This window comes from Herpailurus yagouaroundi, unplaced genomic scaffold, assembly GCF_014898765.1.
Source record: "Herpailurus yagouaroundi ecotype Mexico unplaced genomic scaffold, PumYag 29, whole genome shotgun sequence".
NCBI classification, from domain to species: Eukaryota; Metazoa; Chordata; class Mammalia; order Carnivora; family Felidae; genus Herpailurus; species Herpailurus yagouaroundi.
Genome location: NW_024412377.1, coordinates 96,263,472 through 96,280,570, shown reverse-complemented (window position 1 = coordinate 96,280,570; position 17,099 = coordinate 96,263,472). Strand labels below are relative to the sequence as shown.

Below are 17,099 nucleotides of genomic sequence, written 5' to 3'. Positions count from 1 at the left end.
CAACTTTTTGGGTTTGAGTTTCAACTTCTTTTCTGGGACCTGGGAATTTTCCTTGCTTAGTTTTGAGTTTGGCTATGAAATAATGATGATAATAGTAATGACAACAACAGCAACACATGTGGTTGCTGTTGTTGTCATTATATTTTATAGAGAATTTATATGGGCTTGGAGCATAATGAGAAACTTGCCAAGTCAGTTCAATCTGTGCTGTTGACCAGGATTTCCTGATAATCTCTTAAGTAATCCTGAAAGATGTTCTTTACTGCCACAGAGAGGAATTAGTTATCCTCAGAATATCTTGGGCCCTGGAAATAAAAGATACCAGTTGTTCGTATTCGCTTGTGCACTCAGCAATTTCCTTCACAACCTCCATTCTACTTTTTTTTTTTTAATTTTTTTTTCAACGTTTATTTATTTTTGGGACAGAGAGAGACAGAGCATGAACGGGGGAGGGGCAGAGAGAGAGGGAGACACAGAATCGGAAACAGGCTCCAGGCTCTGAGCCATCAGCCCAGAGCCCGACGCGGGGCTCGAACTCACGGACCGCGAGATCGTGACCTGGCTGAAGTCGGACGCTTAACCGACTGCGCCACCCAGGTGCCCCTCTACTCTTTTATATACAAACATCTATTGAGCATCTATTTTGTGCCACGAACTACGCTGGCATATAAAACTTAATACAGTGACACCACTTGCTTATAAGACATGACTCTATGGTACAGGGTCAGGGAATACTTTTCATACACTCTTAAGTACCAGACAGGCATGCGGGCAGTGCATTTGCAGGGAAATGTTGCTTAAACGTTTTGTGTAGGAGTTACAAAACAGAGATGACCATGTGTCTGTTTTTTAATTTTCTTTTACATCCTGGGAATAATAACAGACGGTGGGAAAGTAGGCAACAGGAGATAGGGAAGAGAGTGGGAGTCACCCTGAGAATCAAGACACTTGGCTACTGATACTTGTCACTAACCAGTCAGAGGCTGTCAACCCCAGCTGCCCTTCAGAAGCCACCCACTTGAGGTCCTGACTCAGCAGATCTGGAGTGGGTCCTAAGTGTTTGCATATTTAGAAGTTTATGTGATTTAATATACGATTAAGACTGAACATTAACCTAATGTTACAACCTTGGGTTAGTCATTTTAACCCTTATTTTCTCTGTGCCCTCAACTGGGAAATGAAGCAGGTAATTCCCAGTTAACACATAATAGTTGCCCAAGAAGACTGTTTGTGACCATCGTTGTTTTTGGTGATAATACTATTGTGTAATCCCACTGCTTTTAGCAGCTTAGTTGGTATTTTTCCTGAGAAAAGTGCCAATAACCTCAAATGAAAAGCAGACTACTTTTCCTATCATCCAGTGTTTTAATTTGGCTTCCAAAAATTAAGTAATGGTGCTTGCTGTAACAGCTTTGCCAGTCACAGGACCTGCCTTTACACACAGTATTACAAAGTAACGAGACTGAGTGTTAGGATTTGTGGAATCTGCCTTCTTGCCTTTCAGTAACACCTCAGGGGTGTGTGGGCAGGCAGGAGAGTGTGAATGGTAATTGTTACTGAACCCAGTTGGAAGACTACAGCAGGTGCCCAGAGGTTAAGGTTCCAAATGTTTCTCATTAATTATCTTCAAAACAACCTCTCATCCTAAAAAAGCCCCAATTAGGGAGCAACTCGAGGCTTTGAAAGCCATGGTGGTAAATTTCCTGAGGTACTGGTTTTCATTTGGGGAATTAGTGAAGCACAATGGGAAAAACGTGGACTCTGGAGCCAGCCAGGCTGGGTTCAAATTTTACTGCTACCACTTAATGGTTTGATGACACCGGGTGAATTACTCCATTGCTTGTGTCTCAGTGTCCTCATTGGAACTATGGAGATAATGATAATGACACCTACGTCACAAAGCTGTTACACAGGGCGCCTGGGTGGCGCAGTCGGTTAAGCGTCCGACTTCAGCCAGGTCACGATCTCGCGGTCCGTGAGTTCGAGCCCCGCGTCAGGCTCTGGGCTGATGGCTCAGAGCCTGGAGCCTGTTTCCGATTCTGTGTCTTCCTCTCTCTCTGCCCCTCCCCTGTTCATGCTCTGTCTCTCTCTGTCCCAAAAATAAATGTTGAAAAAAAAATTAAAAAAAAAAAAAAGCTGTTACACAAATTAAATCAGTTAACCCATGCATGACATTTAGGACTATGCTTGGAGTATGTAAACATTAAAGAAGTCCTGGCTTTAAATTATTTACTCCGAGACAAAAATTAAATCTATAGGGACAAAGTACACAGTGGGGGCACACGTCAGGCTTGTGGGGAAGACATCTGAGGGATGGGTCGGGCTTTTTTTTTTTTTTTTAATTTTTTAGTGTGTTATTCATTTTCTGAGAGAGAGAGAGAGAGAGAGAGAGAGAGAGAGAGAGAGAGAGACACAGAATCCGAAGCAAGCTCCACGGCCCGCAGCCTGATGTGGGGCTCGAACTCACGAACCATGAGATCATGACCTGAGCTCTAGTCAGACATTTAACTGACTGAGCCACCCAGGCGCCCAGGTGGGGGCATGGGTTGGGCTTTATTGAAGTTCTTACATGGCATTTTCTGGTCCTTCTAATGCAAGGCCAGCCTTGCCTGGAGTGCAAGCCCACCTCTGGCTGGCCAGGTTGACAAGGGCTGGACTGAGGATCCCACAGACAGTGTATGAGGCCAGACCATGAGACACTGGGTCAGACAGTGAAGAGCTCTTTGCATCTGTCAGCCCCACCACGGTTTTCCCCTCAGCCTCTCCCTCACTCCTTTTAGCTCTTTCCCCTCCTTCTGCCCAAGCCTGGCTCATCCCTAGGCTTTTCTCCACCTAGAGATCATCCTCAGGGCTTGCAGCCTCCGGTCAAGTCTGATGAGTTCCTCGAGACTTGACCCCACCCTACCCACCTAGAGCAACAGGGTCTTGGGTCCAGCCTCTTCTGCTTCCTAGGACACTAGGACTTGCGTGGAAGTGAGCCTCCTGTATCCCATGCAAAAAACAGCCATCCTGGCTAGGGAGGGGCGGCTTGTTTTTGCCATTCCCCTGGCCGACTGTTCTCACACACACATTTTGCTCAGGGCAGTTTTCAGAACACAGACATGCCAAGCTGGCCTCACCTCTTATTAACTGGGACTCAACAGTCGAGTCAGTTTTGGTTTTAATTAAGAGAACACAAGGATTGGGGCAAACTTTGCAGAAGTAAGAAACAGGAGCGAAGGCAAGAGATTAAAGCCATGCCTTGTTCTCATTGGAACATTGGATGTTTTGAGAATACAGAGTTGTTACTGAGTCGTCTTCATTATCTCTAAGGAGGGAGAGAACAAACCCACTCATGGAGGGCAAAATTGACTAATGTGTATCCTTTAATGAATTCTTCTTAGCAACTGGTTTTCAGGGCGTTGAGAAGCCCTGTGAGTGTAAAGGGCGTGTTTCATTTCAACAAACTGGGTGGACTTCGGGAAATGCAAACTTCTCTACACTCATATATCCTTCCTTCAGTGTACGCGTTTCCACACGCAGAGCTGTGTGTACCGGAATGCTGGAGAAATCTGTAGGTGATGAGAAGCCAGTAGGGTCACTTGATTAGTTCCCCAGGATTGCCATGGTAAAATGCCACTAACTGGGGGGCTTAGAACAACAGAAACTTATCACCTCTGAGGTTACAAAACCTCAGAAGTCAGAAGGGTAACACTTCCTCTGAAAGCATCAGGGAAGGATGTGGCCCAGGTCTCTCTCCGAGCTTCTGGTGTTCGCTGGCTTGTGGCAGTGTGACTGTAGTCTATATGTGGTTTGCTCCCTGTGTGTGTATGTGTTTACATCCAGATTTCTCCTTGTTACAAGAATACCAGTCTTGGAGGCCTACCCTATTCCACTGTGACTTCATCTTAACTAAGTACGTCTGCAGCAACCCTATTTCAAATGAAGTCACATTCTGGAGTACCAGAGGTTAGGATTTCAGCATATGAATTTGCGGGGGGTGGGGGTGGGGGCACAATTCAGTGTGCACCAGCCATAGCTATGTCCTACAAATTTGAATCCTCAAAACTGTGGGACTCTGCTTTGCATAGCCCATCCCACAGCTCAACACTTCCCTGCTCCTTGACCACACGTTTGCTAGAATGACTCTGGTAATAGCTCTGCGTGTGCTGGAAATGAGGCCAGAAATGTGGGCTGGGCTGAGTGTGCAGAGGCTTAGGGACCGGGTTAGAGCCCGGTGCTTTATCCTAAGGGCAATGGGGCCCATTGAACATTTGTCAACAGAGGGATGGTCAACGTCTACAAAGACTCTTTCAACTATAGTGTTGGGAGGAGCAGTGGAGACAGAAGAAGGCTGTCTCAGTTTTCCAGGCAAGAGACAGAACTGGCTTGAGCCCCACTAATGGCAGTGGAGTGGCAGGAAGATGGCTTAGAGAGAGGACTGCTGTGATTTCTTTATCAGTGTCTAGAAAAGAGGAACTCAAAGTGTGTATTATTGTAGTATGGGCACTGCCATTTGGGTTTCTGGAGATGGACCTCTAATTTTGGAACAGATTCTCTTGTTTTCGAGGAAATCACCAGGATGAAATCGTTATTCACATCAAAGTAAAGCAGGTTGTTCTTGGAACAAGTGATACAGACATCATACATCTGACTGTGACCACTGCAGAGTGAGATGCAAAGTGGTAAGAAATTAGAGAAAAAAATTCCTGAAGTAAGGATTTAGACTAAATTATTTGTAACCCCCATGTATTGGTTTCCTGTCTGCTGCCACTACAAACTTAATGGCTTAAAATAACACAAATTTATTATCTTAACAGTATCCTATCCCTGGGTCAGGATCTATCATGGTTCTCCCGGGGAGAAAATGGAGGAGTTAGCAGTGCTGTGTTTCTTTCTGGAGGCTGTGAGACTCTTTGCTCTATTTCTTTCTTTCTTTTTTTAATGTTTATTTATTTATTTATTTATTTATTTATTTTTTGAGAGAGAAAGAGAGCTTGAGTGGGGGAGGGGCAGAGAGAGAGGGAGACACAGAATCAGAAGCAGGCTTCAGGCTCTGAGCTGTCAGCACAGAGCCTGATGCGGGGCTCGAACTCACAAACCACGAGATCATGACGTGAGCCAAAGTCAGACGCTTGACCGACTGAGCCACCCAGGCTTCCCTCTTTGTTCTACTTCTAAGGCACCTACATTCCTTGGCACATGGCCCCTTCCTTCATCTTCAAAGCCAGTACTGTGCATAATCCAGGGGAATCTCTCTACTCAAGGTCAGCCAATTAGCAAGCTTTATTCCATCTGAAACCTGAATTCCCCTTTGCCATGTAACCTAATGAATTCACAGGTTCTGGTATTGGGATGTGCATGTCTTGGGCGCAGGGGTGCATTATTCTGCCTACCACACCCCCCATGGTGAGTAAATTAGTATAGTGCAGGCAGTGCAAGGCTGAGTAGTGCACTTGTCTTATCTGAGCTCTGGAGAACTTCTCAGGGGATTTCTCTTGAAGGAAATGGAGATTCCCAGGGCCAGGTGGGCTGAGTCAGCATGAGCAGACCTGAGTCTGGGAGTAGGGGGCAACACTCCCTGTTCTCTGGGGAGAGGGGTTGGGGAGGGGGATCCACTCAGCATTGGCATGATATCTTCTAAATAATCTTATTGAGATACAGGAGACTGATAGGAGGTAGACATGGCCTTAAGGTTGGGGGTCCAGGGCCTGTGACTCCAAGGAACACAACAATCCCCTTCTGTTATTCCCCAGACATTCAGGACATATTGTCACCTGTCCTAGACTGGGGAGTTAATGATGGGTGGGGATGGGGGAGGTGCCATGTTGCCACTTGAAGCGAGTTCCTTTAGTAAAACAGCACATCCTGGCTAGCCAAGTTATGGGAGGCAGCGTGAGATGAACTGGGGGCCCCAGACCGCAGCACTGGAGACTCAAGTGGTAGATAAAGTGACACACGCTCACCCTCACAGCATCTTCAGGGATTCCCAGAAATGGAAGAGGGAGACCCTTGGGAGTGGAGGGAGGTGACAGGGGTGAGGGGTGGCGCGGGGGTGCAAAGTAGCTGTTCTGCTAATCCCAGACAGATGCGGGTTTGACCATGAAACAGTTGAGACTTTATTTTGGGCTCCTGAAGAAGACATCTGGGGTTTCAGGAATTAGACATGGAAGGACTGTGGGAGATGATAGAAGAGAAGGTGTCTGGCTGACGCTCACATGTTTCCTTGTGGAGCAGGATGGATTCTCGGTTCCTGGAAGATGTATTTTGAGGAGGCCTGAGGCAGCAAGGATGTAGCCATTTGCCTTGTGAGCCTGGAACTGGGGCAGCTCCCACAGGCCTAGGTTTAGAGTTGAAGCTTCCTGTGGTAGCAGCACAAAATGAGGGGCATGACTATTGATGCTAAACAGGTAAGGGCAGGGAGCACCCTAAAAGCCTCTAGGTCTTTGGGAGGTGGGGCCCCCCTCCTCTCCCAGTACCTATTGCAAAGGTCAGCTACAGGTGTAGGGCGGTTTCCTTTTCTGGTTCCATCTTCCAAAGAGAGGAGTAGTTTCCCTGTAAGATGTCAGGAAAGACGCCTTTTTAATGAGAGACCTTGGTGCTTGGGGTCTTCTCACCCTCCCTCCTCACCATCTTGGCCTTCTCCTCCCACTTGCTGTCTTTTCCCTTATTTAGAAGAAAGGTTTGGTTAAGACCATTTGCTTCATAAGATATTTTCTGTTTAGTCTTTTTTTTTGATTAAAAAAAGAAAAAATTGTGAAAGTCTTAGCCTCAGACACCTAGTCCACAATTGTCCATAGGGTTACATGTTCCTATATCTGACTTTGTCCAAAATGCATCCCCTGGAAGAGACCCAACTGATCTTCTGGTTGCAATGGAAGAGAGAACAGTAGTAGTCCAATGACAAGCAGCTTTTCACTGCTACCAACTCCACCTGGTCCTGGAAGCAGCAAGAGCTTAAACCAGATACTTGTTGTAGGTTCCAAAGGCATTTTGTGTTAGCCATGCCCTTGTCCTTCAGACTTGTCTAGTTGTGCCTTCGCCTCTAACTCTTTGATTCAGTTATGTTCTGTGAGGGATCCAAAGAAACGAATCTATTGCCAGTCTATGCTTAAGCAACTGATGAGAGACGAGGGCTATCTTCTGGAGGCAGGCAGTTATGCTAGGAGGTTACACTATGAGGCAGTTTGTGAGTAGGTCCCAACCATAGTAAGACTGATGGGAAATTCTGTCAGGGTTCAGAGCAGGTAGAAGGAACTACTGAGGCATTGGTAAATTGGGAACAGAAGACTTTTTGAAATTATTCCTTGAAGGATTGTCTCTGCAGAGAGAAAGGAATAGGGGCATGGAGTAGGGAGAGAGCATAAGGGATATGGTATATGCGTGCATGTTTGCACGTACAGGCACATAATTGTTATACGTGTAAACGGTGTAAAATTCGAAAGGATAAAAATGTATACAAAGTCTCCCTGTCTCCTAGTCCCTTAGTCACCCAGTTCTCCTCCCTAGAGACAGAGTTGATATTTAAAAACATTTAATAAATACAGAGAATCCCCCCAACACACACACACACACACACACACACACACACACACACACACACACGTACACCCACGGCCGGATGGCCAAACCATCTTCTAGGAATGGAAGTCTTAAACATGCATGTTGACTTTTTTTTCTCTGTAGTGTTATGTGGCCATTCTTTACAACCACCAAACCCTGACAAAGAATACTTCACACACTGTTTTGAGGGCCATGCTTATGGAACGAGACGCTGAAAACTAGAAAGACCAAGTGTAATTACATAATGTTAGCCACCCCTAACCCCACCCAGGAATCCCAGGAGGACTTGGCTCCCCCAGGGCATGGGCTGTGGAGTTGGGCCAACGTACCTAGATGACATGGACTAGCAGCCCTAGCTGACACATGGGCTGCACCTAAGGAAGAAAGATTTGGTCCCATTTGGAGACCAGGGAAGAGGCAGGGCTACCCCCGTTTGCAAGTGAGTGTGCGAAGGAGGTGCACAGGGGACCCACAGAGGCACCCCTCAGGGAGGGCGCTGCCAGGGCTCCAACACTGGGGAGGAAAACAGAACCTGCAGCCCTGCTGTGGCTCTTTCCAGATGGGTTTCCCGACCAGAGGAGGACTCCCACATTGAAAGGTTATGTGGGAAGGATTCTGGTTTTTCTTCTCCTGCTGTGAAATCAATTAAAAACAGGACGGATATAAAATGGTTCTATAACCTCCTCCCCCTCCTGGCTTCCTTCCCTCTTGGGGATGGGCCAGCCCCAACTGGAGAGAGACGAGAGTCTCATGGTCTGAAAATTCTGTGGCAGTTTAAATAACGGTGACCTATTGCTCCCGCTCTCCTCAGGGGACCTGAGGCAGGAGGAGCAAACGTCTCCTGGAAAATGGACAGATGAAGGAGGACCCCATAGGTTGGCGGAGAGGGGCCGACCCTTCGGGGCGCTGTGCCAGTCCCTAGCCTCTGCTCCCCACAGGTCCAGAACTGGTCTAACCTGGGGAAGTAAGGCTACCTGTTTTAGAAGACAATGTATTTCTCACAGAATAATTCAAATTGGCTTGTTCTGCTTACACATACTTGCTCTGTACAAACCAACATCAAGAATTTTCATTCTGTTTATCTACAAATGATCGTAACAGATAACTTTTATTGCATACGACTGTGTGCCAGGAACCTGATTAGGTGCCTTTGCTAAATTAATTCTTCCAATTCTGCCACCGCCGAAGGTTAAGTAGTGTTTTGCCCAATGTACAAAGAAGGAAAATGAGCCTCCAAAAGCTACCAAGTGGCAAAACTAGGGTCCCAGTCCGGGTCTGCTTTCCACAGCCCACTAAGGTAAGTAATAATGATTCTCATTTGTTGAGCCTTTGCTGTGTGCCAGAGACATGACGCACGTTATCTGGAATCCTCACTGCGAACCTGTGAGGAGGCAGCAGCTCCGCCCCGCTTGTAGACAAAAAAGTGGCCCTTAAGGAAGTAGCCTGAGGTCACAGAATTGACTTGGTGAAGCCAAGGCTTGAAGTCAGCTCTCCCTGCGTTCAGCAATTCATTCCCGGCATGAGGAAGGTGCTCGTGTCCTGAGGTGCTCTGCAAACAGAGAAGGGCCCCTGAAGGTCATCCCTGGTGGGCTGAGGTTGAACTGGTCTGTGCACGGAGCATGAGTGCGGCCGTCGCCAACACACATGGTTCTCAGCAGCGTGTAATGTTTCCTGGGACTGTGGCCAACTTGGCTGAGGCTTTTTAGACATCTTGAGGGACACAGTTCTGAGCATCTTAAATGAATAGACAGACTTCTGTCAGGAAGTGCCACTTCATACCACAGAATTGCCCCCATTTTTTCCCAATGAAGAGTCTTAGTTGAAAATATGTGATCATTTTAGGGTCCTGTGTTTTTCTTAAAATGTTTTAACACTTATTTATTATTTTTGAGAGACAAAGAGACACGGAGCACGAGTGGGGGAGGGGCAGAGAGAGAGAGAGAGGGAGACACAGAATCTGAAGCAGGCTCCAGGCTCTGAGCTGTCAGCACAGAGCCCAATGCGGGGCTCGAACCCACAAACCGTGAGATCATGACCTGAGCCGAAGATGGAAGCCTAACTGACTGAGCCACCCAGGCTCACCTTAGGGTCCTATTTTTGTACCTGATGCAAAATCTTGTGAATGGACCCGTATGGCTTATACATCCCTCCTTACACATTGGGCAGTTTTTAATCTCTCTTTAGGCAACTCCATCCTCTCTGAACCCCTGTGCTATTTTCCAAGGTACAACCTCCCCTCAAAACATCTTGCAGTGTCTTAACATCCTAATCGGCATCTTCCCTTCACTCACTTTTCCCCATATGATCCTCATCCTGAAACATGTAGTCTATAAACAATAGCAACATAATACAATCCAGGTTTGGGTTGGCATCAGAACTTGCTGACACATTCTCATGTCTATTATGTATTTTAGGGCTCTTTTTAACCCAAGGAGGAAAAGCCGTACAAACACAGGTTTCAGAAAGGAAATGCAAGATAGTTGGTGATCAAAGCAGGACTGGGGCCTACGTTTCCACTTTCTCCGTTTGTCTCCACCTCTCTTGGTCCAGACTGGATTCTCAGGTGCAGTCAGGCAACTGCGCCCTTGTGACTCAGGAACATTGCTCTGACTCAGACTGTTTCCTTCAAGGGGTTTCTTCAACTGCTCTGAAAACTCAGCCTGGAAATGGAAAATGCCCCATACAGGCGAAGCTTAGATCTAGAACAGTGCATTTCAGACGAAGCCTATTTTCTGAAACCAAGATTGTTGGACAATTTGAGCTATCTCATCTGCACCAGTGGCCAGTCAGTCATTCACTCAGCAAACACTTAGAGTATCTTCCAGGCACCAGTACTGCCAAGTACTGCGGATGTGGTTGGTAATGATATAGGCACAGTCCTTGTCCTCCTGGAGTTCAGAGTGCTTTCAGGGAGTTGGATAATAAACTGGAACTCCCAGTGAAGTTATATGTTATAACAACAGGGAAGCCAGGTCAGTCCCAAGGTTTGGGACAATTTCTGTGAGGATATGACCTTCAAACTTGAAGAAGTTTCACAAGCTGGCCAGGTGGGGATGAGTTGACAAGGACTTCAGGTATGACAGCCAAAAGCATGGTCCTCACAGATCTCTAAGTTGAGGGAATTTAATTGCCCAAGGCCCAGATGCTGCTCTCTGAAATCCATCCCCATGTATTGAGGCTGTGCCTCCCATAGGCACTCCCAGCCAGTGACCGATCATGGCAGCCTGTTCCTTGGAAGCCAGGACTCCTCTGATGCCACCTTGGCTTGAGGATACCCCCACAGCCCTATCAAACGCCCTTACATTGCTGGCTGGTCTAAGCTGTGTCCACCCACCTTCCTTCCCTCCCTCCCTCCTTCTCTTGGGATCAGACTTGCCCCTGTGCTCTTTGTTCAGCCTCTCCATTCTGCTGCCTGGGGAGTGGATGGCATTGCCCAGGGGAAGTGAGCCAAGAAGAAAGGAAAAACCAAGAGGAAAGGGCCCAGAGCAGATCCAGGCAAGTTCTGTTCTCTCAGCAGGAGGAGGAAAGTCAAACATGAGGTGCTGACAGTTTATTCCAGGCATTCTTTAAGACTAGATTTCTCTGTCCCTTCCTTTGAAAATTTCAGAATGACTCTGGCTAAAAGCACCCTGTTTCAAGACAGGGTCCCAGAGGATTCTGGGGCAGGATGGAAATTGTTACGAAACCATCTTTTATTCTACCTATAAGAACTTTTCCCTTCCTGTAACATCTGTATCTTTATGGGAGCAGAAGCAGGTGACCCTCCAGTATCTCACCTTGGCAAGGCCCTTCCCAGACCTCACTGGGGGCAAGCGCAGGCAGGCCTCAGACAGGGCCAGTCTAGTCTAGGTGCCAGGTGTGTCCTTATTGTGGAGATGGACACTACAGCCTGTCAGCATCTGGCACCATTCAGTATCTAGATCCTTACTAGCCATCAGCCCAGGCTCAGATGCTTCCTGGCTACATGGGGAGAATGTCCTTTTCCAGCTACCCTGAGTCACGTAGCAGATCTAGTTCTTCTTGCATATTAATAAATTGATTTTCTGGTTTTATTTTTAAAACAAAAGAACAACAGTAACATCAAGGGAGGTCATCAGAGAGGGAAAGAGTTACAAAAAAGCAGCATGCAGCCTGTGGGTGTCAGGTGGAAGTAAGTGGAGTAGATTTGGGCTTTTAGGTGGGCATAGTTACCCCAGCCAGGATTTCAATGGTGCCTTTCAAATTCATTCTTTATCTATGTGATGCCTGGGGATTAGGTGGGAGTACCAAAATGCTATAATTATCAAGAGGAAAAAAATGACCCTGCTGGTGATCATTTAAGGAAGTATTTAAGGACAACTAAAAGGAAGTACATCTTTACACAGCCTGTAGCGTATAAGTGGAACTCATTGCCCCCTAAGGTGTTACAGATGAAAATAATAAAAAATGGGTCCAAGAAAAGGCTAAGTAAATTCACGGATATTGGATGTAATGGTTATTAAGGTCAGCCTATGAAGACACCATGTTCCCTCAGAGATGTTTCTGGTGCCCCTCTAGAGACACCTGGGTTCGAGGCACATCAAGCTCCTACATGTTTCTGGAATGCGGAGTGCTCTTTCTCAATGCTATGCCTTTGCCACACTGTTGTCTTAAGAGTCCCTTGCCACTTTCTTCTAAGTCTGATAAACTACCGTGAATTCTTCAAGACACACTTTAAATGGAGCCTCTTCTGGGTAGCACCCCCTCCCTGATTCCTCCAGGTCAATGCTGATCACTCCTTTCACCAGTGGAACCCTCTCCCAACACACTCTCATGGTTTGCCCAACTGGACAGAGATTGTGTCTAATTCTTGTGGGCTTAATTCAGAGCCTAGTTGATAGCCCCTAGGTATGAAATGTGTTGAATGAATGAATGAGTGTTGAACTATATCAACCAATGGTTTGAACACATATAATGTTTATGATACTCTTAATGACCCTCTTAGAAGCTTCTAATATCGGATAGATGATACTTTTCTTCCAGGACTTATGCTTGTTTATGTCAGCTAATACATACGCTAGTCTCCAAAGAAGCATCTATGTAGTTGAAGTGGAGTAGCCAAGAGTCTTATTGAGATTTTAGTGTCTTTAACTTAACTGTGTGTCTTAGGCAAGTGAGCCAGTTCCCCAGAAATCTGGTCTAGAAATATTGCCAATGCACATTCCAGTGACTTTGAGATGTTAGAAAAACAGACATATCACCTTTCAGGCTGAAATCACTGGGAACTGCATTTTAAAGTTGGGTTTCCTTCCAGTTCCTTAGGTTATGAATGACACACAGTCTGTGGAAACTTTATGAGATCACCAAGAAGCTGAGGTCTTTAACTCTCAAGAATTGTTTAATCACAGATCAACCAAATACAATATTTGCATGTTTTAAAAAAACAAAACAGCAAGCAAAGGTCTGTTGATCAAAATGCTGCCCCAGTCCAACCAACATGAGAGGCCTGCCCAAGCTCAAATATGGAGATTCAGAAGATGATGAGTTTTAGGCAGAGGGAAGAGAGCAGCAACCCTGGACAATAAAAGAAAATCTAAGAATAATGAGAAGTCCTTCTCTGTCAATTAAACAATCAGGCCTAGAGAAAGGCTCTTGGCAAGACTCCTAGCAAGAACCTGGAGGTCCAATCCCGATTTTAATCCCCTCAAAAAACCATTTGAGGTTAACTTTTGTAAAGTTTTAGTAGTCAATTTAAAAATAAGTATCTACAGAGGCGCTTGAGTGGCTTAGTTGGTTGAGTGTCTGACTCTTGATTTTGGCTCAGGTCATGATCCCAGAGTCATGGGATCAAGCCCTGAGTCGGGTTCTGTGTTGAGCATAGAGCCTACTTAAGATTCTCTCTCTCTCTCTCTCTCTCTCTCTCTCTCTCTCTCTCTCTCTCACTCTCTCTCTCTCTCACTCTCTCTCTCTCTCCCTCTGCCCCTCTCCATTGTTTACATGCTCTCTCTCTCAAAATAAAATAAAAATTTAAGAATCTACATACTCTACTAACTTGAAGGTAAATGTAGGGACCACGTACAGATGTCCATTCAACAGACAGCTGTGGGAGCAACTCTTTCATTTAGGGGCATCTGCTTGGACCCTGGAGATGCAGCAGGAAGCAGGGCTAAAGTCATCCTGCCCTCTTTGGGCTTATAGCCTCACAAGAAGGACAGGCCAGGATTAGTGACAATGATAATGACTGGTGAGGTTTCCTGGGCAAAGTTCAGGGAGTTCTGCTATTGTGTAACTAATTAGAGGACTTTATCTATCCCAGAGGTCTCGGAAGATCTCCCTAAGGAAGTGATTCTTAAGCTGTTGCTCAGAATTGAGGTTGTAGGGAGAAGAATGTTTCAAGAAGAAAGGAGAATCCTGAGGAACTGAAGCTTTCAGCATTGCTGGAGGTCTGAGAGACGGTGGGGCAGGGCTGTGTAGGCCTTGTGCAGGAGTGACGTGCACGTATTTAACCACTGAGCATGAATACAGCTCAGTCATCACATTCACCCAAGGTGCATTCCATTTTATTCTCTCACTAGGCTAAATTGTAGATATTATTCAACCTCTTCCTTGCTAAGAGGTTTAAATAATAGTACGAATTGTTCGTAGATGTGCGGTTTTTTTGCTTGCTGTACCTACCAGTGCATAAATGATGTGCCACAGTCATGATAAAACTTTTCCAAAGATGTTTCCCATTAAGTTGCTGGACATTAAGTAACAGAGAGAGCTCGGTGTAAGAGGATAGGTAATTCACTTAACTTAAATGATATTTTTTAGGATGCAGAATTTTTCTCAGCATTTGCTGAACTGGCAGCAATCAACAAAATTTCTTAGCCTATATAATACTGTGTTAGAATTTTCGTATTGACTCTGTATTGACTAACTCATGAAAATTGTATACTGGAATAACATACTTCAGTCTAACCTAATCCTCCAGTCTAGATGAGAGGCTCAAGTTGGCAGTTACATACTGAGCTGTGAATTTAGAATCCTGGCTCAGCCACTTGGGTGTTAGATAGCCTCTCCGTTCTTCAGTTTTCTCACCCATAAAATGGAGATTATGAGATCTATAGTCCTCAACTGAATTAATATACCAGTAGCATTAGTACTCATTTTTAGTAATAAAATTAATATTGTAAATTCTCAAGACAGGTGGACATCAGGTGGGTTTTAACCAAGGCCTTAAATAAATGTACGAGGACTTCAACAGGGATGAATTTCACACTGGTCTCCAAACCATTCCTAAGGGAGTCCATATATCTCAGGAGTGACCAGCATTCCTGAGGAAACCCTGCTTGGAACCTGACCACAACCTGTGGGGACCTTTTACCATCCACCCATTTGTTCTCCCACTTTTCACCCCTGTTATCTGGGAACCCAATTCCAGTGGAGGCTGGAGTTCCCACGTGTGGCCAGGTGAGGGTTAATGTGAGGGAACACTGCCCTGTGGTAGTTAGCCACAGCCTCAGAGGACCCTGGGGTGCCAGCATGTCTTCCAGGGCCAATGTTATCTCCTGCCACAGAACTTGGGAACACCCTGGTTAGAGGACTTGGTCAGCATAAGGACTAGCACTTGGGAAGCATATTGGGCTGGTGTGCTGAAGAAACCAGAATGATCTCCAAGCAACACCCACCTGGGCTTGAGGGGAAAGGGAGCACCAAGATACAGGCATTGAGCCAACTATGGTGGAAGCCAATGACAGTGTCCAGTAGTCTGTACTTTTGAGAAGACTGGCATAAGAACCAACTGGTCAGACCAGATTCAGCATTAACTCTTTAGTTGATAGCTAGTGAAGACGTAGGGAAGGTATTTCCAAACTATGGGAGAATTTCAGAATTTAAACAGCCAATGTAACTAGCTCTATACATAAACACAAGTTGAATATTAATTTGGGGATCTTGGAAACCATATTAATGGCTCTGGACTCCATCATAAGGATATGGAGAACTATAAGGGTCTTAAGAGATTTTATGTATTTTTTGGACCAAGGCTTGCTGAATACAGTAGGGAAGACGGATTGAAGGACAAGAATATAGGAAACAAGAAAACAGTTAAGGTGCCCTTGCAGGAGTTCAAGTTGGAGATAATAGTAGGAATGGGTGGATATGAGAGATATTTAATGAGTACAATTTTCAACACTTGGTGATTGACTAGACATGGGAAGTAGGAAGAAGGAGGAGTCCACAATGACTTCTAGGTTCCTTGCTCAGGAAATAAGACAGATTATGTCACCATTTAATAAGGGAAATCAGGAGACAGAGCAGCTTTGAGGATATGATATGACCAGTTTGGTTTCAAATGTGTTGAGCTTGAGGTGCCTATTACATATTTACACAGAGATTCAGTAGGCAATTGGATATATGGGTACTGTGTGTGAAATAAGCCTGGCTGGAAATTATGGTTTTGGAATTTTTATATATTGATGCATAAAGTTGTCCTGAAAGAGAATATAGAGTGAGAAGAAGTAGGTGTGAGTCTTGAGTAACAAAAACATGTCAGGAACAGGTAGTAGATGAGGTACCAGAAAGTTAAAGATTGTGAAGTTGGTGAGCTGTGGACAGAGGGAAGAGAGCAGAAACCCTGGATAATAAAGGAAAATCTAAGAATAACAAAAGGCAAAAGAAAGGTGTGTTGAGTATGGTAGATGAGCAATTAGCATCCATTCCTACCTTCTGTTTTATTTGTCTTCCTGGACAGCCAAAGACTACTTCCCGAGATTCCCTTGCATCCAGAGGTCTGGATGCAAATTAAGTTCCACCAATTACATATACCACTCAAGATTTAGGACGTGAAACTGAGGCAGAGGCTGATGCTTTTGGCTATTTTCCACCAAAGTTGTGGAGCTTTTCTGCAACAGCATTCCAGCATTTAGTTGCTAGCTTCGTGGTTCTTCAGTTGTCATGGTAGTAGCAGCAGCTTCCTAACACCAAGATTGTAGTCATAATAGTGTGTTCTAATTCCCTACCTTCCTAATTTTGGCAAAGGTATCATCTTCCCTGGCAGGCCAGTTTCTGATGTCATTCTTGGAGATTCACCTATATCTCAAGCCCTTCCAACTTTAATAAACTCCTAATTTCTTTATCTTTATTTTTAGAGAGAGAGTACATGAGCAGGGGAGAAAAGCACAAAGAGAGAATCTTTTAAAATTTTTTAATGTTTATTCTTGAGAGAGAGAGAGAGAGAGAGAGAGAGAGATACAGAGTGTGAGTGGGGGAGGGGCAGAGAGAGAGGGAGACACAGAATCCCAAGCAGGCTCCAGGCTCTGAGCTGTCAGCACAGAGTCTGATGCGGAGCTCACACTCATGAACTATGAGATCATGACCTGAGCAAAAGTCAGACTCAACCAACTGAACCACTAAGGCGCCCTGAGAGAGAATCTTAAGCACGCTCCACGCTCAATGCAAAGCCCAATGTGGGGCTCAATTCCGTGACCCTGGGATCCTGACCTGAGCCCAAATCAAGAGTTGGACACATAACCAGTTGAGCCACCCAGGCACCCCAATAAACACCTAGTTGTATATTAAATCCTTTTCTGCTTAAAATATCTACAGTGGTTTTTCTT

At 45.4% G+C, this 17,099-nt stretch overlaps 1 long non-coding RNA gene across 2 annotated transcripts; it reads right to left on the bottom strand.

Annotated features, from left to right (window-relative positions):
- Positions 1–6,074: 6,074 nt before the first annotated feature.
- LOC121013961 (uncharacterized) lies at positions 6,075–16,418 on the bottom strand. Of its 2 annotated transcripts, XR_005782998.1 has the most exons (4): positions 16,207–16,418; positions 11,471–11,585; positions 6,459–6,534; positions 6,075–6,341 (listed from the first exon to the last, which is right to left on the bottom strand). It is a non-coding gene; the product is annotated as an uncharacterized LOC121013961 (long non-coding RNA). The 2 variants fall into 2 exon arrangements; XR_005782997.1 differs by lacking the exon at positions 11,471–11,585.
- Between the last annotated feature and the right edge of the window lie 681 nt (positions 16,419–17,099).